Here is a 23,861-nt window from a genome sequence, read left to right as displayed (position 1 = left end):
CTTAAGTCCATGTAGACAATTGTTACTGCCAAAGTATAAATGTCAGTATTGTACCTTTTAGGCTATCTTGCCATTTTCATCATTGTTGTGAATTTAGGGCATTAAAAACTGGTAAAACTGCTGATTGCATTTCTTTCTTGGTCACATAGCACTTTCTGATGCTATGAGAGCTAGTAATCAGGATGGAGGCTTTCAGGTCACTTTCAGCTTAATTCCTCCAAGTCCTGTGTCTGATGTGTATGGTTTAACAATAAGAGTACTGGGTAGGAACCATAGTTAATGGCAGTAACCTTTATTATCATAGCAGTCTCCTGGCTTCCCCTGATCAAAAACTTGGAGAGATTTTTTTATGCCTGTCACCATACTTGTGAAAAACAAACAAACAAACAAACAAACAAAACAAAACAAAATACCCCAAAAAACATATTGTAAGGCATAAGTTCCAGACTACAAAGTATGTTAAAATATGTTTTAAAGTTTTTAAGACTTATATATTTCTTTTATTTCAATGAGTACACTGTAACTGTCTTCAGACACACCAGAAGAGGACGATCCAGATGGCTGTGTGCCACCATGTTGTTGCTGGTATTTGAACTCAAGACCTCTGGAAGAGCAGTCAGTGCTCTTAACAACTGAGCCATTCTTCCAGAACCCTAGAAACTATGTTAATTAAATGAATATTGTATTATCTTTAATACATGGCATATCATCCACAAGAATAGAACAGTGAAACGTGAAACAAACCCAAGAATTTGTGATTGACTTATTAAAAAAAAATAAAGCACCAAGGACACACAGTTGGGTTAAGGGACAGTCTTTCCAATGTCCTGGAAAAACCACACATACATTTGTAAAAAAAAAAATGTTCACATTGGACATTTACCTTACATCATGTGAAAAAATGAACTCAAAATTAAGATTTAGATGTGCAAACTGAAAACATAACAATGCTGGAAGAAAATCTTGTTTAAACTTTCTTTTTTTTAAAAAAAAAAACGACTTTATTTTACAAAACATAGATAAATGTACATATTTTAAACATTTTTTGCTTAAAATTATACATTTTTGTCAGTACTGTTTTTTCAGATATTAAAATAATTTTTACATAAAACTATGTGAATATATTTTTTAGTCAGTACTTGATTTTTTCAAGGGCTTGACAGTATGCATTGAAAACCTAATAGTTACAATGAGCGTAAAGTACATGTTTAAACTTTCTAACTTAAAAATATGTTTGCAATTGAAATAGAATTATATCAGTTTAACCTTTCTCTTCTCTTCCTCCACACACTTCCCACTACCTTCCATCAAACCCCTCCCATGAACCACCCTCACTCTCCAGTTGATAATAGAAAAACCATTTTCTATGCCATTCACAGTAGGTTGACAATAGTTAGTAACAATGGGTAATACATTTTAAAAGGTAGAAGAAAAGATTTTGAAAGATTTCTTCATGTGAAATAATAAATGATTGAGGACAGGTTTAACCAACTTAAAACATTATGCTACATGTGTGCCAAGAGGTTACATGTTACCCTTATAATAAGTAGGATTTATATTCAATGACCTTTTATTAGTTTAAATCAATATAAATAATATAGCAATATAAATAATAAAAACTGAAGTACTACATGTTTCAACTTATATATCTGTAGTGATCAGACTTTGGAAAGACTGTCTCTTACCACAAATGTGTGTCCTTGATGCTTTATTTATTTATTTATTTTGAAAATAAGTTTATCACAAATGATTGTGTTTATTTCAGGTTTCAATGTTTTATTTTTGAAGAAGACATGCCATGTATTGATCAAAGAAGCAGAGATACAATAGCGGTTGCCAAACCCTGGCAGATGGGGTAATTTTTTCCCCTTCAGTACTTGTAGTACTTTAGTTATTCCAGGTGAATAAGTTCTATAAATCTGGTGGAAAATATAGAGCCCACAGTTAGCAAATGTTATTTGTACTTGCAAATTTGTTAAGAAGGTAAATAGCATGTTAAATGCTTTCAATCATATTTACAAAATATAGGGACATAAAGAAAAGGCTTAGCTAATAGCTCAGTGCTAAAATGCATACATGAGGACTTCCTTGCAATAAGTAGCACATAATAATAATAATAATAATAATAATAATAATAATAATAATAATAATAATAAATGAGAAGTTAAGTGATATTCATGGTATAAAATTTGAAATAGTAAATTATAAACTACATTGCACCTTTTTGTGTATGAATATTATGAGTAATGCCTTTTGCTTGGAAACTTGCTAGTTTTTCTCCCAATATAATTAGTTCATAGGTAAGAACAACATAAACCTGCGTGTTTATTCATAACTTGGGATATTAATGCAATAGTTTGGGTAGTTTCTACCTATGTGTCACCATTTCATGCCTATGATGAGAAGAAAATTTCTATTTACTACTCCTTATATTACTTGACATTGCACTATTACACATTCATTTGGTAGTTCCTTATGAAACTGATACATAGTGTTTAGTTAGAGCAGGATACTTACAACCAGTATCAACCAACACTTTGCCAGTAATGAGACTCCACAGTATTGGAACAGGTAGGGGTTCGAGAAATAGAAGACAGTTCCAAAGACAAATATTGCTAATTCCAGAGTATCAATGTCTCTGAATATTCTAGCTAGTTATATTGGCATTTCTCATTTACAATTAGCCTGAGAGCCCAAAGCAAAGTTATTTTTTGTTTTGTATTTTATTAATTATTTTTTTTTACATACAGTTCTCCATTTCCCCTCTGGAATCCCCCTATCCCATCCTCTTTCCAAGTCTCTATGAGAGTGATTCCCCACCCACCCACCCACTCCTTTCCACTTCCCAACCCTGACATTCCTCTACACTGGTGAACTGAGCCTTCACAGGGCCAAGGGCCTCTCCTCTCCTTGATGCCCGATAAGGCCATCCTGGAGCCATAGGTTCCTCCATGTGTACTCCTTGGTGGTATTATAGTCCCTTGGAGCTCTGGGGAGTCTGGATGGTTGATATTGTTGTTCTTCCCATGAGGTTGAAAACCCTTTCAGCGTTTTCAGTTATTTTTCCAACTCCTCAATTGGAGACACTGTTTTCAGTCCAGTGGTTAGTTTAGAGAATCAGACTGTATTTGTCAGGCTCTGGAAGAACCTCTCAGGAGAAAGCTATATTAGGCTTCTCTTAGAATGTACTTCTTGGCTTCCTCAATATTGTCTGGGTCTGGTGGGTATATGGGCTGGATCCCTGGGTGGGGCACCAACATTTTTATCTAGACAGTTCTCCAACTTTCATTTGCTGATATTTTTAAAATAATCACTAAGTCAGTTTGTAACCTTTTAATAATAGATTCCTAATATAGCATTACAGAAAACCTCCTTTTTATATTCAAATAATAAAAACAAATACATCTTAGAAAGTAAGTATATTTCACGTTTTCTAGGAACAGAGAAAAAGGCATTTGATGTTGGACTACCACACTCTGTGGTGAGCCATTCCTCATCCAGAGGCTTCATTCAGAACCACAAGTCACTAGCAGAAGGTAAACTTATGTTAAAAGGAAATTTAAAAATTCTTGGGACAAAATACATCCGGTGTCCTCTTTATTCTAGAGTCAAATGTTTCTACTAGACAAATGTTATCATTTTTGAGGATGCAAATGTGTACCATATTATCCACTACAACACAGTATTCAACTCCCTCTCAAATGTTTCTGGATCCACTGTAAAAATTTCCAAATTTACACAATCTGTACATATCTACATATAAGAAACATATTTGTTTTCACATTTGGAATAGTTCATCAGAGAAAAGCAGCATAGAGATATTGAACTGAATTATTTATAGAAGGTAAATACCACCATATCACATCAGCTGGATCTGAACCCAGAGATTTGTAGCCACTAGCCATTCATTTTGTTAGTGTACTTTGGTAAGTACAGAGAACTGAAGATACTTTCTTCTTATTTTAAAAAATATTATCTGACAATTTCATAATAAATTTAATGATGTTTCTTGCCATCTTTAACCTCTGTGCCTCTGAACACTTTTTTTGCAAACACTTACTTTCCAAGAAACTCTAGTCTATTATAACCGTTTTGTAACCAAGGTAAATCGATTCATTTACTGAGCTCAACCTTGGTCAGGAGCACTTTTCTTTGCAGTGTTTGATAGTTAATATAAATTCTCAAAATTGGTCAAACTGATGTGAATAACTGACTGTAGAGTACTCATTTCTAAAAAGGATATCTTTATCACTTTTCCCCAAGACTCATGGAATATTGTCGGAAAACAAGGCAAAAAATATGAAATGTACCAATCACAAGAATGAGCAGTATTGTATAATAGAGCTAAGAGTACAACAGTGGCATGCACAACTTGTCAGAAAGCAACAGTTCTCTCATTGGACTTACAATCCAGAGGGACATGATGCCTGGTACTGGAAATCTATCCAAATATCTGGAGCCAGTGAAGTCATGGAATTTAGAAGAAAACCTACAGTTATCGCTTTCCTAAATGAGCATAATCTTTAACTGCATTCTAACTCTTTATCTTTTAGCCACAAATACGTGTAGTTCATACCACACATCAAAGAAATTTCTCTTTACAGCAGATGGAAACTGTAATAATGAACCAAAAAAAAAAAAAAAAAAAAAAAAAAAAACAAAACTACAACCCATCAAAATGTAGAGCTTTGTGTCCCAGTTCCAACTTTACAGTGTGGCAACACCTGTACCTTATACCTAAGAGGGGACAGAATTACTGTAAGATCTAGAGAAACAGGGAGTTAGCTGTGAGATTATATCTCCTAGAAATGCTGGAGCAGCTACACGTAGGAAGTTTCACTAACATGGTTGACTAAAGGGAAAAAAGGCATGCCGAGGTGGAATATGGAAAACCCAGGAGACTTGAACCCTAGGCAAAAAACTGCAAGTAGCCAAAATGGTGAAAGCAGAAGAAATTGTTTTCCCCAGAGAACACATCAAGGAGCTAACTAACAACAAATGGTCAGCCCTGAAAACATGCTTACAAACAGCAATACACAGACTGAGTAGGTTGTATTTATATACTTAGAAATATAAAAAATATTAAATATTAAATATTAGCTAATGGATTTTAAAGAAAGCAAAGGAGGGGTTTAGAGGGAGGAAAGAGAAGAGGGAAATGATATAATTATACTACAATATCTATTTTTAATTGGATATTTTATTTATTTATATTAAATGTTATCTCCTTTTTTGGTTTCTCCTCTGGAAACCCCCTATTTTATCCCTTTCTCTTGCTTCTATGAGGGTGCTCCCCCCTACCCACTCTTGACTCTCTGCTCAGGCATTTGCCTACACTGGGGCATTAAGTTACCGTGGTTGTATATGGGATTGATCCAAAGGTAGGGCATTTTCTGGATGGGCTTTTCTTCAGTTTCCGCTCCACACTTTGACTGGAACAGTTCTGAGTTAAAAATTTGGAGATGAGTGGATATCCCCATCCCCAACCAGGGGCCTTGCCTAACCTCTGGATGTGATCTCTACAGGTTCCCCCTCCCCTTTGTGAGTTATTTCAGCTAATGTCATCCCTGTGGAGTTCTGGGAGACTCAGAAATCTTGGACTTGCTGGTGAATACCCTCTCTTTCACATCCCCCATTGCCACATGCCTCTGTTCAAATTGCTGATACATCCCTGTCTCCTCCCATATCTCATCATGCCTCCCTTTTCACCCTTTTCTCCTATCTTCCTCCCAAGTCTCTCCTACACTCAATTTGCTGTGAGTATTTTGTTCCTCCATCTTAGAAGGACAGAAGCATCCAAACTTCAATCTACCTCCTTCTTGAGCTTCATGTGGTCTATGAAGTGTATCTTGGGTATTCTGATCTTTTGGGCTAATATTCACTTATCAGTGAGTGAATATAATGTCTGCTCTTTTGTGACTGGGTTACCTCACTCAGGATGATATTTTCTAGTTCCATTCATTTGTCTAAGAATTCCAGGAAATCCGTGATTTTAATGGGTAATACTTTATTGTAGAAATGTACATTTTTGTATCTATTCCTCCATTACTTTTAATATTCTTTCTTTGTTTTGTGTATTTGGTGTTTTGATTATTATGTGACAGGAGGAAAATTTTCTGGTCCAGTCAATTTGGAATTCTGTAGGCTTCTTGTGTGTTCATGGGCATCTTTTTATTTAGGTTATGTAAGTTTTCTTCTATAATTTTGTTGAAGATATTTACTGGCCCTTTAAGTTGAGTATCTTTGCTTTCTTCTATACCTATTATTCTTAGGTTTTGTCTTCTCATTGTATCCTGGATTTCCTGGATGTTTTGGGTTATGCAAATTCTTTGACCATTATGTCAATGTTTTCTATGGTATCTTCTAGCTCTTGTGTTTTGTTGATTGTGATTCTTACATCTATGACTCCAGATCTCTTCCTTAGGTTTTCTATCTCCAGAGTTGTCTCCCTTTGTGATTTCTTTATTGTTTCTATTTCCACTTTTAGATCCTAGATATTTTTTGTTAACTTTCTTCAACTGTTTCTTTGTGTTTCCCTGTAATTCCTTAAGGAACTTTTATGTTTCCTCTTTAAGGCCTTCTACTTGTTTACCTGTGTTCTTTTGTATATTGTTTATGTCCTTCTTAAAGTTATCTATCATCAGCATGAGATGCAATTTTAAATCTGAGTGTTGCTTTTCAGATGTATTGGGGTATCCAGGACTTGTTGTGGTGGCAGAACTTGTTTCTGATGATGCCAACTAGGCTTGATTTCTGTTGCTTAGGTTCTTGTGCTTGCCTCTTGTAATCTGGTTATCTCTGGTGTTGGTTTGTCTTGATGTCTCTGACTGTAGCTTGTCCCTCTTGTGAGCCTGTGAGCCTGTGATCTTAGGTATGTCAGCACTCTTGGGAAACCAGTTTCCTCTGGGCAGGATTTGGTTATGGAGAGCTGTTTCACAGGGTTCGCTCCTGGGTGTTTATGGAAACCTGAAGGAGGCTGTTCATGGCTGTTCCATGATTCCTGTGCCCTGTGACCTCCTGGCCAGTTATTATAGTAAAAGTGTTGATGTCACCTATGAACTTAGGTGTGACAACACTCCTAGAAGACCAGCTCTCTCCAGGCAGGATTTGGGTATGGAAATCTGGGGCCCAGTCTCAGGTCTGGGGCACAGATGGAGACCAGAAGGTACACTACAATAAAACTACATGTAAAATAGAAATATAATTTAAATATAAAACTAAAAGTAAATAAAATTATTTTTTAAAAAAACTAACCAGGAAATACAGTGATAAAGCAAAGTATGTGTGTGTCATGTGTATATGGGGGGGGAGGGAGGAAGAGAGAAGAGAATATGGAGAGCATAAATGTGCTTGAATTTGTAGGAATCTTTCATTGAGAAATTGGGAGAGGGGAAATAATATAATCAAAAGATAGTTCATTGAAAATTAAAAAAATAATAGCAGTTTTAATGAAAATGCAACAGCCAGGAACAGGGAAGAGTACTACAAAATACTGCATCCCTTATGTGACATGACTTCTGCACATATAAAGTTACCGGAGCTGTGCTTACCTACATATGATCCAGTTGGTGAACATTCCAGAGTGGACAAGGGAGGAGCTCATGGTGGCCCCTTATAGCTGAAGTCTTATTAGCAGTTATACTCTGTGGGGGGATAGTTTTACTTTTTTCCACGTGGGTGAGTGCTTGAACAATAGCACTTAGTGTCAGAGAGCAAAACAAATGAGGACTAAATAAAAATGCCATTGATTCAAGTGTGTAACTCTTATATTTTTGGAAAGAGAATTGCCACTCCCTGGGCTTTAAAGGTGACTTAGGTGATTTTATGGATATTTCCCATAGGCCATTTACTTCTGACCAGTGGCTGGCCAAATATTGGAGTAAATCAATGTAGCAAGAACAACAGTGCTATCATCACCCGTGCATTTTGCATAGTCCTTTGCAGCATTCTGCCCTTCAATGTGTAGATAAAAGTGTAGTCCCTCATATTTCTATTGTAGATGACAGGTATGCTTCATAATTTTTCTGGCCAGATATTTTCTGCAGCTTTATATGAACAGGGAGTAAATTTCTCTGAAAGACATGAATTTTATGCTTAGCAATCAGTGTGGTTGCTGAAGTCCTGAGCCCAGCTCTGTGGTCTCTTGAAACAGATATTCTGAGCCTTCAAATTACACTTACATTTCTGGCCTCCATTGCCTACTGGTTCTCTAATTATTCTGTCCCTGACTTGTCTATGCATTTGCAAGGAATAATACAAAAAAAAAAAAAAAAAAAAAAAAAAAAAAAAAAGATTCCCAGTGAGTGATTGTGGAAAGCTACATAACAAGATCAGATACTATATTATTTATGATCATCAGTCTATATATAAAATAACCCTAGTACTTGGGATAATGTGTTTGATTCTTGTTTCAGGTTTTTATGCAGTAATATTTTAGAAGATATCAAAATCTAACTATAAAATCCAGAAAGTAGCATGCAATCTATGTATATAATTCTGGTGTGCTTCTTAGGGTATGACAACTACTTACATGGATATTTTGGCACATAAAGTATCTAGAAATATTTTCTGACATTCATGAAGACTATTGTGATATCATATACCTGGGAGAAATAACTATACTATCCCTCAACTTAGAATTAATAGAAGTGTCTAAAGTTTGATGAACAAATAAAACAAAAACAGTCAAATCTTCATATTTAGTTTACATTAATTTATGGGATAATTGTCATCTAGTTCTTGCCATATTGCATGTCTTTTTATCTAGGTACAGAAAAATATATCACTATATTTATCATCATCATTATTGTCATCCATATATCACCTACTTGAGAAGAATTAAAGAGCTTGAAGTTGTAAGAATCTTTCTTTGTAAAGCTGGGAGAGGAGAAATAATACAAAGAGTGCATTGAAAATTAAAAATTAATAACAGTTTTAATGAAAATGCAATAGCCAAAAACAGGGAAGGGTACTACAAAATACTGTGTTATTTATGTGACATGACCTATGTTGCCAAAGTCACTTGACTGTTTCATTCCCATGAACATTTCTCAAGTAAAGAAGCCATATTCAAAGATAAAATTGTGACAGACACACTAAAGTGAGGGGCACAAGATACTTATTTTTTCTGACAGAATAGCCTCTTCTTCAACAATTCTAGTATGTATGACTTAAAGAAACTGATGTCTCAATAAACAAAAGCATATGAGTTGCTGTCATGCACTGAAGAAGTTGTGGGGTTTCATATCTCTAAGCAGTTCTGGCAGAATATGATTTTCATAATCTATGGTGGCTTTCTATTCTACCTAGCATGCTTTGCATCAGCCGGAATTTTAGCACAATACATTCTTGAGAGGACCTCTGAGGACAGAGCTAATTATGATGTTATCTGGCTCCCAAATAGAACTAGAGTCTGTCACCTGGCTCCCTCTCCTTTATTTTTAGAAAAAAAAAACATAATAAAAAACCCACAAAAACAATAACAACAAAAAAAGAAACAATAAATGACATCATGATTTTTCTCTACAATTTTTGTGGAGAGATAACAAGTAACAGCTACAGCTTCACCTATTATTTATAATCACCCCCTATGAGCAAGCCATGTAAATGGTAAAGCCTATATTCAAAAAGTCATACTCTCACATTGTGTCACAATCACACAGAGAGGTGAAAGCCATGAGGAAAAGAGAAGTTCCCCACCTTTGGAATTTGTGAACCGCCCCAGTTGGTTCTGAGACATCCACAGCATGACAAAAACCCAGGAACTGGCTGCTAGTTGAAGGGGGCCAGGCTACTTAGAAGGTGGGTATTCACACTGAGAGGATACACTTGTGTTGCTCCCATGTGCTATTTAATATTCGTACCCAAAGAATGAGGTAACGTTTTAGCACTTTTCTTTCTTTCCCTCCACACTTTCCTAGGCTAATATGATAAACACATTTACATCAAAGTGCTAATGGCTGATAATGGAAGTTCATTTTGATTCTCAGGCTTTTTTTTCCCCTGTGATAAGCCTTTCAAGCCCTGCCACAGATCTCTTGATCTAGAGCATTAAGCACTGGGAGAGAGAGGAGAGAGAGAGAGAGAGAGAGAGAGAGAGAGAGAGAGAGAGAGAGAGAGAGAGAGAGAGAGAGAGAGAGAGAGAGAGAGACAAAGAGAGAGAGAGAGAGAGACAGAGACAGAGAGAGACAGAGACAGAGAGAGAGAGAGAGAGAGAGAGAGAGAGAGAGAGAGAGAGAGAGAGAGAGAGAGAGAGAGAGAGAGAGATTGAGATTCTGGGAGAGTTTCCACTACCTTCTCCCTAGCTAACACACTTCACGGGACACCCTCCAGTACTTTCACACTTCTCAATCCCGATAAAGCACAAGATAAATAAAATTCAACTTGGAGTTTCCCTTCCCAAAGCCTTGAAATTGAGAGCGAAGGAAGAGTTAATTTAATTTCCTGTAGCCTCCTGCTCCCCTCTCCTAGTTGCTTCCTTGCTGTTTAAAAAGAGACTTGACATTTCTAATTAGGAAGTTTTACATCCAGGCAAGTGGAATTTACCTCCAGCTGGGAAAACATGGCTTAGTAAAGAGTTTGACATCAGCCCTCATTGATCTGAAGATTATCTCCAGTTTGAGACTGAAGAGCCTATGGGAGACAGGGGAGGGGAAACAAATGTGGGAAAGTGTGTGAAAATGCATTCTTTGACTTTTGGGTTAGGTGGATAAAGTCTGGTGAAATAGACTTGGGAATAGGAATCATTATTTTTTTCCCCATTGTAGCTTCCTTCCCCCAACTTTCCTTGTCAATATTTCAGCATCCAAACTTGTTAAACTAAGGACAAAGAACTAGTTGGTTACAGTTACTTTCGAAATTCTGCATTGTTTTTATCCTTACCAACAAAATGGCTCTGTCTGTGTTTTTTTCAGAGACTGTAAGATGTGACATATGTTTGATTTTGTTGTGGAGGCACTTAGGAAAGGACCTTGCCCTAATCTATTTTGTGCTGGTTCAACAGAATACCATAAGTCGAGTGACTTCTTGACAATAGGCATGTATTTCTCACAGATCTCTAAGGTGCGAAGGTGCCATAAGATGCAGAGATTTTTAATAACCTACCCTGTGCATCTAAGATGGCAATTGGAATGCTTTGTCTAAGAGGGATATGCTCTGTGTCTTTTCCCTTAAAAAAAAAAAAAAACAAAAACAAAAACAAAAACAAAGGAAAATAGCCCTTCTTGATTCTTATCATCTGTTTTATAAATTTTATAAACTTTCTACATAACTTCATTTCTAAAGAGCCCACCTCTTAATATTACCACCATAGAAATTGTTTCAGCATGAGTGTCTAAGAATGGGTATATTAACACTGGAGGAGAGCTCAACTTCTCTTCCATGACCAAGTCCATCAATAGTGATTTGAAAATGGTGTTCATCAGAAAGCCTGTCTCTGAAATAGGAGCTCTCATGTCCTCTCCAATTACTTGGTTTCTTCCTTTTGCAGTGTTGATACAGCAGGGTTTCTTATGTATTTCCTTAGTTTTGAGGAAATTATATTATTTCTTTTGTGTGTATACTGAATTCTTGTGGATTATATCATCTAGAATTTATGAAAGCTAAATGTTTTTCAAAGGGAAATAACTTCTTTATTAAAGAGAAATTTCCGGGTCCTAAACATTCTAACTTAAATATCAGGAAAATTCCAAAGTGGTGGCAATGGTTCTCAATTCCCATGTGCCTGAGGGTACTTTAACTTTCCTTGGGGATACTCTATTGTATTAAATGCCAAGCTATATATAATAGCTCCAATCATATTTCTATCTATCTTTCCATTTTTTGTATTTCTTAAACTGCTAAGTGTTGTAAAGTTGGCTAACTACTTTACAATAAAATTGTCCTAGAATTATTGTCAGGACAATATAAATTTTAAGAACATTTGTTTGATCCTGTATCCCCATCCTCATAGGCTCCTGTAGCCTAGACTATATTTGAATTCAATATATACCGGATGAAGACAACTTTCTTTTTTTTTAACAACTTTATTTTACAAAACAAAGATAAATGTACAGATTTTAAGCATTGTTTGCATAAAATTTTACAATACATTTTTGTCAGTACTTTTTTTTCAGATTTTAAAATAATTTTTACATAAAACTGTATGAATATATTTTTTAGTCAGTACTTGATTTTTTTAAAAGTTTGATAGTATGCATTGAAAACTTAATAGTTACAATGAGCATAAAGTACATGTAAAACAAAATGTAACATGGAAATAGTCAAAGTTTTCTTGTTGTATAGAGATTTTTTTGTTTTGTTTTGTTTTGTTTTCTTTATTTCTTGGACTTCATACAGTCTGTGAGTTGTTTCTGGGGCAGTTCGAGCCTCTGGGGTTAGCATCCCATTATCAGTGACTGCATATTATGTCTGTTCTTTTGTGACTGGGTTATCTCACTCAGAATGATATTCTCTAGATGCAGCCATTTTCTTAAGAATTTGGTCAAGTCATTGTTTCTGGTGGCTGAGTAGTATTCCATTGTGTAAATGTACCACAATTTTTGTATCCATTCATTTTCTGAAGGACATCTGGGTTCTTTCCAGCTTCTGGCTATTATAAATAGAGCTGCTATGAACATTGTGGTGCATATATCTTTGTTGTGTACTAAGGTGTCTCTGGGGTATATGCCCAGAAGTGGAATAGCTGGGTCTTCAGGTAGTATTATGTCCAATTTTCTGAGGTATGGCCAGACTGATTTCCAGAGTGGTTGTATTAGTTTGCAACCCCACCAATAACTTTCAATGCCTGGTCATGATGCTCCCATCTTCCTAGTGATGAGATTGTAGGCATACTTTAACCACTATGTTGGGTGTTTTAAATGTTGCTGAGGATCAAATCAAACTGTGAATGTTAGGAAAGCACTTTACTAACTGACCCATCTTTCTAATCTGAAGTTCTTAGTTTCTAAATGATCTTGGCAACAACTTTAAACAGAACTTGTAAGGAATAAATTTTTGTTTGCATGTGAATAATATGGCCATAGAAGTTGAAATATTCATTTGTATAGCATTATAGAATTAGCTTATTGAAGAAATGTTGCAGGATTATTGTACATGTCTCAAAATAAAATTCTGAGATTCTGTATTGATCTCTCTATATTGATCTAACATCCAAAAATTCTTCAAAAAGCATAAAATTGACTGTTACTTAGATCCAAGCTTAAACTATTAAGCATAATAGAAGAAAGAAGTTTTTCAACTACAAAATGCCTCGTGAGCCCATAAGTCTTGCTTTTGAGTTGTGCCTTTTAAAGGGCAACAGCAAAGGGCAGTACTATATGGAAGAAAACACCATTGAGAAAATGAGCTGAGGAGATACTTATGGACACTTAAGATGTTAAGCATTACTTCAATCTGATTAATAATGTAACTGCTGACATTTCTAACAAACAGGATCACTTTAGACCTAGTGGGAAAAAATGGTTGAAGCCAAAAATCTGAAACAAGTAACAAAAGTAGATTGAGTGAATCCATGCAGGACACAGGTTTTGTACTTATGGGTCTTAGGGTCTGGGAAACATCATTTTTCAAGGGAGACTAAAATCAGAATAGGGAAAAAAGAAAAACAAAACAAAACAAAAAATGAAAACAAATAAAGAAAAACAATGGGTTTGGAACAGATGTTGAAAGTTAGGAGTTGGGCAAATCCTGGAAAGTAAGGTTAATACCAGGTTAATACATCCATTAGCGATGTAAATAAAGTGGCAAGCTCATGCCCTCAGAGAATTAGGAATTAGTTGATTATAAGTAGTTAGAAGATCAGGGGAGAACAAATTGTGAAATGATCGCCAATTACTTAGCAGCCAGAAACCATAAGCAGAAAGAGTCAGAAAGAAGCCCCACCTCAAACCACTAGTGCTATATGACAGTGACTTGAAGCAGCCAAAAAGGTTTATATATTTTCTTCAAAGAAAGAAACCATTTTTCTAAGTGGACATGTAGAGGTGTAAATAATTTAAAGCTGTTGGCAGGAGGGAGGAGGCAAAAATTGGAATGAAAAGTGGTTCCTTATAGCATTTTAGTAATTTATCTTTTTTTCTCTCTTCCTAGGTTAAAGTATCTCCTGATCAAGTGTTTGCTATATAATGGGTATTCATTTAATGTTAAACAAATAAATACTATCCTATGAATTACATATAGTGACATTAAAATGTTCAGCAGCCTTAGAGAAAGAAATGAATAACATTATGTTAAATGTTAAATTAAATAAACCAGACATAGGAAGAAATCCTTCATGATGTCACTCATATCTAGACTCTGAAAAAGATGGTCTTGTGGAAGGAAAGAATAGAGTATTGGGAGAACAGTAAATATTAAAAAATAAAAAGTGTTTATCTCTTTTCCAGCCCCGAAGTCTCACTCTTAAGGCCTGATTTTAGTTTGGAGCCGCGCGCATCTCTGGCGCCCGGTCCGAGCTGCCAACATGGCCCAACTTGTCCACGGAATTCCCTTCCCTTAGAGGGTTACTACCGCCTGTTCTCTGACTCTGTCCCAGGGTGTTTCTGTACCCCAAGATCCCACAAACACAACTCTATAACCCGATAGCTTTTCTCATAGGTTTATCTATTCATCTGTCAATCCACAAACCCTCTACACAACAAGATTGCATCAAATAGACAAATATACAAACTGCTCTTATATATGAGATCTTAGACCTATAAAATCCTTAATGTTCATAGCTTTTTAACACCAATAAATGTCACCTGGTTAGAGCTGGTCCTTGGGAAGCTCCATATGGCCACAATCTTCTCTTTCCATCATCTGCCATCCTCTGCCCTCCTCTGACCTCTCTGCCCTCCCTACTTCCCTTGCCCTGCCAAGTCACTGGCTTTCCTTTATTTTACAAATTAATATGGAAAGGTTCAGATGGAGTCATAAGTTTAGGCAGCCTTTCTTGGGGAAGTGGAATTAACATTAAATTACTAACAGCTTCAGGACAATCTACACATAGGGAAGACATGAATAATAAGTACTGAGTTATGGTTAGATGGTAGAAGAAACTCTGATGTGAACAGTAGGGTGGTAGAAAAATAATGTGCTGTATATTTTAAAATGCTGTAATAAATTATTTAAGTTTTTAACAAAAATAAACAATTGAGGTGTAGCATAAGCTAATTACACTTATTTTATCATTATATATTAATTTATATTCCAAAAAGCTAGTAGAAGCTATTTTAAAGGTTTATATCATAAATAAATAAATTATATCCATTTATCTGGGCAAACAGTATCAGCTGGTATCAAAATATCAGATGGAATTTCAGAAATCATGATCATTTTTAATAAATATACACAAGTAAAATGAATATAGATGTAGATTTACTTTATTTAGTCACAAGTGTTTTTTAAATTGTTCTCACTTATAAGTAATTAAGTATGTAAAAGCAAAGCCTACTATGCCCAGTATTTCTATCCACCAGAATAGTGCTAAGTTCATGTTTGGTACAAAATGAGTATCTGCTATTTATATATATATATATATGTTCAAACTGGTTCCCATGTGCTAAGGTATATATTTAAAAATAATGGATCATGATTTTAACTACCTTCAACATCTTATATTCTAGTAATATATGAACAAATATAATCTAATTAGTAAATTAGAAGATGATATTGGCATATATTTTATTCATTCAGAGAGAAGAACATTTTTAGTAGTCAAATAATAGAATTGCACTGTCTCTAAACCCTATATTGAATAATAAAGTTTTTGAAAATGGCTCAGAGGACATTGTAGCAGCCTCAGTCAGATTTTAAAGTATGATTAAATTTTATATGTTTGATTTCCATAGGACACTTTAAGAATACAGCTAGATTATAACGTATTGCATGAATATGTGGACTGACTTTTGGATTAGGATTCAACAAAATTGCAAATACTCCATAACGATCACAATAGTTTAGCAATTCACCTTGGAGGGAGCCAGGATAAATTAAGAATTTGAAGAATTGAAAGTGGAGAATTTGAATTAGGCCTAAATTACTGATGTGACACATTTGCAGACTTGCCCATTTTGGATGAGAAGCAAACTTGGGATGCTCCTTTCTATTTTATGTATATTTATTTCTGTTGAGGTAAAGACAGAGAAGGGTGAAGGGGGTTTTTCTTAGTGCCTTTTCTTAGAGTCTCTTCCTGTTCATTTTTGGTCTTTGAAGTACCCTTCTCATTCACGTTCTTGATTCCTTGCTGTTTTCTTCCTGGCTTCCTTAATTAGCCAGGAAATACTTTAATTGCTTTATATTCGGTACATTCCAACAGTAATGGTTTTGCAATTCAGGTGTTGTTTTCTGTTCACTTCTAATCAAATCAATGACTATTGAGCATCTACTACAGGGAAGGTGTCAACTGGGCTAGATGTAGCAGAAATAAAGACTAACTTGTTCCTAGTTACATCCATCAGAAACAAGCAAACTACTTAAATTGAAGAGATGAAAAACTAGTTCTGAAATGATGAAGAGTCCAGATTGTGAAGTAATCTATCAATGGAAATACCTAAGGAGTGGGCTGTTTTTTGAACCAGTACTTAAAATTGAGTTACCCTTGAATATTTGAAAGTTGACTCTCCAGATCATACAGATGTTGGAGAAGAACATAGGAAATGTATATACTAACAAAAAAATTTAAGTTTATTGAACTTTTCCTGTAACTCAAATTCAGAATAAGTTAAAAGAATGCCATAGAAAATGATACCAACAGATTTTTTAAAAATACAATTATTTTATAAATGAAGACAGTACATTCTAGTCACACTCATCTCTCAACGATGTTATTTTCCTCCTACCCCTACCAACAGTCTACCTGCTCCCATCCAGTCTCCATCACATTTTCATGTATTTTGTCATGTTTTAAGGTTGTGCTTTTGCTCCTAAGTGGCTATGTTTGTGAGGCTTTTCACTGAATGATGAGGATCTCAACAGTACTACAGCACTGAAGACAATGACTTCTACCATCACAAAGTCCTCAATTTAGCCCTGAATTTAGTCCTCCCTCCTTTAACTAAATGTTTCAGGAATGAGTCTTTGCTGGAACCTATGCAGACAATTATGACCATAAAAAGCCTTCCATTGCCACACTTCCCATCATCTGATTCTTGTAGAAAGAAAAGTTGAGATTTTAATTATTAAAGAATAGGAGTCTACCAGTAGTTTTTGGTGTTAGATGGAACTCAGAAAGCCAGGTCAAAGATTGGGAAACCATGGGACAATTAGTGATTGCAAAATTAGTATAAGTATTTAGTTAATATGTGCCAGAGAAGATGGAAAGGTGGGACAGGTAGAAACTATGAGAAATGAATATTTATGGAATTTTAATAAACCCATTATAGGGCATAGATGAGAATAGAGGTATAAAAATCTGAGCAATTGAGAGAATGGTAATTTATCAATCACAGTTGGAATCACTGGAAAAGATTTGTTTTGAGAATAGTAATGGGACAAGATAGCAACTTGGACTTTCAGAGGGACATAATCTGGGAGCAGCTAGAAAGGAATCCAGTGTGGTTCCAAATTAGAAAGTGAACCAGAAAAAAATGCAGGGATCATCCTCCATGATAGCTCTAGGAGAAAGAGTTTGTTTCTAGAGGAAACAACAGAGAGCACTTCCTTGTGCAATCTGTATATTTAAGAAATGGGAGAAAGAAAGACAGATTAAAAGCAACATCAGAGTGTAGCTTGATGGCTCATAGTTTTCGTCTCAACAGAGGCAGGTAGATTCCTAGATCCAGGATATCCAAGGCTACACAGAGAAACCCTGTCCTGAAAAGGGTAAAGAAAAAGAAGACAATATCAATCAAGTAAGAATAATCAAAGAGCCTTAATAAGTTTATATGTCCCTTCATCCGTGGAGCTTCGCAGTCTTCCTTAATTTGTTTAACCATAGTAATTCTGAAAGAACATTTGTTAAATAAATGAAGTGAGTGAATGAGTAAATGAATGTCATAGAAGTCAATGGAGAAGAATAGCATCTACACTGCAACCCAAACCAAATGCTGTCAAATGTCTGAAGCAGAACCAACATTGTACCTGAAAATGAAAACAGAGGTGGTGATAAAAGTGACTGTAAAAAAAAAAATCACATATTAGTGATCTATCTAGGGTAATATATCTGTGTCTGCATGCAGGCAAAACAGAATATTAGCGCACCTGGAATAATAAATTGTAATTGGGTACAAAGAAGTGGAAGTATTACAGCTTTTTTCCTGGAAAGGGCTTTATTTATTTATTTTTCGTCTTTTCTGGGATATTCTCTGTACTTACATTTCAGATATTATCCATTTTCCTTATTAAAGGAGTGTCACACACTCTACCTCTTTTGATTGTTTACTTTTCATAGATATTTTGCTGAATCTGGATAATCTGTAAAGAGATTTTCAGATGGTTTTGCAGAACTGAATGTACAGGAAACAATATTAAATGTGTATGAGAAGAACGACCTGCCTGGCAAAAATCATTATAAAGGCTGAGAAGGACAGTGGTGATTCAGAAATTAGTGTTAGTAAAGGAGGACATGTCTTCCTCTGGAAGTGGGGTTGGGGTAAAAATGATCAAGAATAAAAGGGAGTCAAGGCAAACAGAATACTTAGAACGTTTGCAGTTAGAAAACTCATAGTTTAAAGAGTTTGTTTGAACTGGCTTTTTTTTTTCCCTGTCTTGGAGAAGTTTATGGAAGAAGTTATTTGCCAAGTTTAAAGCTTAGGGGCTTTGAGAAAAGTGAAATTTCGTTGGCATATTTACCTTGAAAATATCCCCAAGTGTGCTAGAGCAGTGAAAAACAAAAGCCTTCAACAACCAGCTCTGAAGGCTTACTCTGGTCTGGAAACAAAGACTCTGATAAAAAAACAAAAATGCATTAGGGAACTTTATCCCACACTTACAGACTATCTAAGGTAACCACCTACTATACAGAGAACTTTGGGGATCCTGATTTTGGACAGTGTACTCTTTGATGATGTGTCACTTCTTTTAGCCTCAGATAAAGCAGCACACAAGAGCAAAAGTGTGTGGTACAGGAACATCTCCCACTCTATCAGCCTGGAAGAAAAGCAGCTGAAGATACAGAAGAGTCTTGAGGGATAGACATTTAGTGACCACCCATAAGGACCAACTATTTCAATCCTTTCCAAATAATATCACCCTGGTGACCAAGCCTTGAAACCATGCATTCTGGGGTTTTATCCTGAGCAGAGGTAGAACTTGTGATGTTTATATACTTCTCTATGGTAATGTTTAGCTTACATATCCAAAAAAACATTGCTTGTCTTACTAAACAATTTAACATTGGAGTTTGGTATAAGTATCAAGTTTAAAAAACAGAAGAGTGATGGACTTAGGGATAGTGATAAGAAGGATTATGAATGTGTTTTTTACCGCATCTTGCAGTAGACGTTTCATGATGTTCTTGCAAAATGACACTATGATAACTTGTGGTTTACGGCTGATGAAGCATAAATTCACAAATCTCTGGAAAGCCTCATAGTTCTTTTGAAGAGAAACTGTCCATATCCTTGTTGATCTGTTCCCTAATGCCATGTCAATTCTTAGCAGAGCAATGCCATATGTTGTATTTCTTATGATTATAGTAATATAATGTGAGAATAGGATGACCATTTGAGATCACTGTAGGCTTATTTGTTTTTTTGGAAATACCCAAGCACCTACCTCCTTATGGATTTGAAGTTTGTTCTTAATTTGTAGGTGCAGGGCTAAGAATTAATAGGTTTCTATAGTTTCCTCTCTCCTTCAAGTTCTTCATTTGAAGAAATTGTTGTTGTAAATGAGTGTATGTATGTGTTAATGCTGCTACATACTATGCAACTTTCATCAATTTATATAATCTCTAAGATCTTAGTTTTTTTCTCTAAAATTGAGATAGCAATCACCTATAGTAGCTTTGATTGCTTTCTTTAAACAGAAAGTGTTTTATTTGAGGGACAGGTTAGAGGATACAAACTTTATTGGTGGGAAAAACAGAATAAATGTTATGACCCAAATCAGGGTAATGGGAGCTTGTGGCTGGTTACCTTGTGGTAGGAGGAAAGATGTAAAAAATGGAAGAAAAGAGGGCCCAGTGACAGGCCCAAAGTGGGTTCCAGCTCAAGGGGAAGCCCTATGGTCTGACACTATTACCAAGGTTATGGAGCACTCAAAAAAAAAAAAAAAAAAAAAAAAAAAAAAAAAAAAAGAAAGAAAGAGAGATCTATCATGGCTGCCGTACAAAAGACCCAAGAAGCAGCTGAGAGAGTCAGATGCAGATATTTACACCCAACCAATGGACATAAGCTGCTGCTCCCTGCTGTTGAATTAGGGAAAAGCTGGAGGAAGCCAAGGAAGAGGGCAACCCTGTAGGAGAACCATCAGTCTCAGTTAATCTGGACCCCCAAGATCTCTCAGACACTGGATCACCATCCAGGCAGCATACACCAGATGATATGACCCCCCCAAAACATATAGAGCAGAGGACTGCTGGGTCTAGGTTCAGTCACAGAAGATGCACCTAAACCTTCAAGAGTTTAGGTGTCTGGTGGGGTGTGTAGGGTAGAGATATCATTGTGGAAACATTGGGGTGGGGAGGAGGTATGGAATGTGGAACAGTCAGAAGGGTGGACTGGGAATGGAATAAAATATTGAGTGAAGAAAAAGAAAGAAGTAGTAATCAAGAAAAGAAATGTCAGCTGTTACTGAGTAAAGCACAAGACCGTTTGGGTCTAGAAGAAGACAGAGTACTTCCTTTTCCTGCGGGTTAATTTTACAGGTTAGCAGATAAAATGTGATACTGGAAAGGCTGGTACATTATGTATTGCAGATGATTATTGAGTGGAGTCAATATAAAGTGTCCACAATGATGCTAAAGGACTCAAGTACTGGGAAAAAGGCACGAATGGATTGCCTTCACTATTTGTTCTTAAATACTTTCTTGATCTGCCTCTTCCTTGATTATATTACTATAACCTTATTTCTGATTAACACTGCAAAAGCGATAAGTTATTTCTAATTTACTTGTATATACTCCACAGTGTTTTACCATTCCCCAAATATTCACTTATGTAATCCATCTGTATTATCTACATACATACTTTGCCTTTCACACTCCTATATCTCCATTAAGTATAGAGTTATCTGGCATGAATGGGAGAAGAAGCCCTTAGTTTTGTGAAGGCTCAGTGCCCCAGTATAGGGAAATGCCAGGGCAGGCAGGCAGATGTAAGTGGGTTGGTGAGTGGTGAGCATCCTCATAGAGGCAGGGGGAGGGAGGATGGGATAGGTTGCTGGAGGGAAAACTGGGAAAGGGGGATAACATTTGAAATGTAAATATATAACATACTTTAAAATTCAAGTTATGTTTGAGCTTTCATAAAAAGGTTAGCTTGCATCCTTTTCCAGCCTTTAGAATAAATTAGGCCCTCAGATAATATGCATATTTGCATAAATGTTTTTAAAAATCATTTGCTAAGTTTGTCTTTTTCTTAAAATTTTCATGTTCCTGGTGATGGTGGTATTGAATTTATATTTTTGTCCATAATACTTAACATGATATTTAGCACAGATTGAATGCCAACAAGTATACATGTTAAAACCAATGGAGTTTGCATGTAGTATGGTAATAACTGTGTAGGCCAGCTAATGTGCACTGGATGACAACTTTGTTTAAAGTTTTATTGGATTACAGCAGTGAGCTCTCTATGTTTGCTCACTCGTCATAGTTTGTTGCTGATTTGGCATGGCTGTCTGCTCACAACCTAAACAAATTACTGGGAACACTGCTTACAAGGCACACATTTTTCTTTATAGCGTTTTATTCTTTAACCTCTGGAGATTTCTAAATTGCTGTTTACTATCTATTTTAGAAAAAAAGATCTCAAAGAATATGGACCTGCTTGCAGGTTGCTGGGCACCCAGAAGAACCACAGGAGGGTTCTCACTCCTGAGCCCAGTAGTGAGTCCACACTCCCTCTCCACTATATATCCAGGGAGAGGCTGCCTGGAACTCCCAGGGCACATGTCAATGTGCTGCCTGGGAACAGAAATTCTGGCCCAAGGAAAAAGCTGGCACAGTTGTATCAGAACTGGACACTGTCATCAGTCTACCCAGAGAGCCCAGCACCCAGGAACAATCTCTCTCCAGAGACCATGGGCCCACATACCCAGAGGATAGACAAGCACCAGTCAGAGACAACAAGATCACCAAGCATCACTGATAACAAGATGACAAGAGGAAAGCGTTAGAATCTAAGAAACAGAAATAAAGACAACCTGGCAACATTAGATCCCAGTTCTCCCACCACAGCAAATAGTGGATATCACAACTCACCAGGAAATCAAGATTTAGAATTAAAATCCTACTTCATGATGTTGATGGAGATTCTCCAGAAGCACATAAATAACACACTTAAAGAAGTACAGGAAAGCCAGGAGAACACAGGCAAACAGCTGAAGCCCTTAAAGAGGAAAGACAAAAAACACAAAAACATATAAAGAGCTACAAAAAAAAAAAAAAAAAAAAACCCACAACTAAACAGATGAAGGAACTGAAAACAGAAATAGAAACAATGAAGAAATCACAAAAGGAGAAAAACCTGAAGTTGAAAAACCTAGGAAAAACATTACGAGTCATAGATGCAAGCATCACCAATAGAATAAAAGTGATGGAAGAGAGAATCTCAGGGGCAGAAGGTACCATAAAAAAACATTGCCATGACAGTCAGAGAAAATGCAAAAAATCAAAAAGTTTCTAAGTAAAAAGAAATCCAGAACACAATGAAAAGAACAAACCTAAGAATAGTAGGTGTATAAGAGACAGAAAACTCTCAAATAAAAGGCCCAGTAAATATCTTCAACAAAATTATAGAAGAAAACTTTCCGAACTTAAAGAAAGAGATGGCCACAAACAAACAAGAAGCCTACAGAACCCCAAATAAATTAGACCAGAAAATAAATTCTTCCTGACATATAATAGTCAAAACAAAAAAATGTTCAAAACAAAAAAGAATACTAAAAGCAGTAAGGACAAAAGGACAGGTAACATATAAAGGCAAACTGATCAGAATTACACCATACTTTTCAACAGAGACTATGAAAGCTAGAAGATCCTGGGCTGACATCATACAAAACCTAAACGAACACAATGTTCATAGCAGCCTTGTTTATAATAGCCAGAAGCTGGAAAGAATCCAGATGTCCTTCAACAGAGGAATGGATATAGAAATTTTGGTACATTTACACAATGGAGTACTACTCAGCAATTAAAAACAATGAGTTCATGAAATTTCTAGGCAAATGGATGGAACTTGAAGCTATCATCGTGAGTGAGGTGACCCAGTCACAAAAGAACACTCATGGTGTGTACTCACTGATAAGTGGATACTAGCCAAAAAAGTTTGGAATACCCAAGAAACAGTTCACAGAAATTATGAAGCTTAAAAAGAAGGAAGCCCCAGAAGGTAGATAGCTCAGTCCTTCTCATATGGGAGAACACTACACTCATGAGAGGGAATAAAGGGACAAATAGAGGATCGGGTATTGGAGAAAAGATCATCCAGAGTTTCTCACATGTGAATCCACCCCATATGCAACCACCAAACCCAAGAACTATTGCTGATGCCAAGTAGTGCTTACTGGCATGAACCTGAGAGGTATGCCTTCTCAGAGGCTCTGCAAGAGCCATACTGATACAGAAGAGGATGGCTGCAGCTAACCATCAGACTGAACAAAAATATCCCAGTGAAGGGACTTGAGAAAGTTCACTGAAGCATCTGAAGGGGTCTGCAAACCCATGGGAAGAAAAAAATTATGAACTTACCAAACCCACCCCAGCTCCCAGAGACCAA

General features: G+C 36.1%; 1 pseudogene across 1 annotated transcript in view; it reads right to left on the bottom strand.

Moving 5' to 3' along the window:
• LOC308415154 (G patch domain-containing protein 4-like) overlaps window positions 1-19,566 on the bottom strand; it is a 41,576-nt pseudogene extending 22,010 nt beyond the window's left edge. Inside the window, exon 1 of the transcript in view lies at window positions 19,405-19,566. The product of the transcript in view is annotated as a G patch domain-containing protein 4-like (transcript). The remainder of the gene's footprint in view (window positions 1-19,404) is intronic.
• Between the last annotated feature and the right edge of the window lie 4,295 nt (window positions 19,567-23,861).

The sequence above is a fragment of the Micromys minutus genome (genome assembly GCF_963924665.1).
Source record: "Micromys minutus genome assembly, chromosome: X".
Lineage (NCBI taxonomy): Eukaryota > Metazoa > Chordata > Mammalia > Rodentia > Muridae > Micromys > Micromys minutus.
This window is presented reverse-complemented; position numbering and strand designations above follow the sequence as displayed.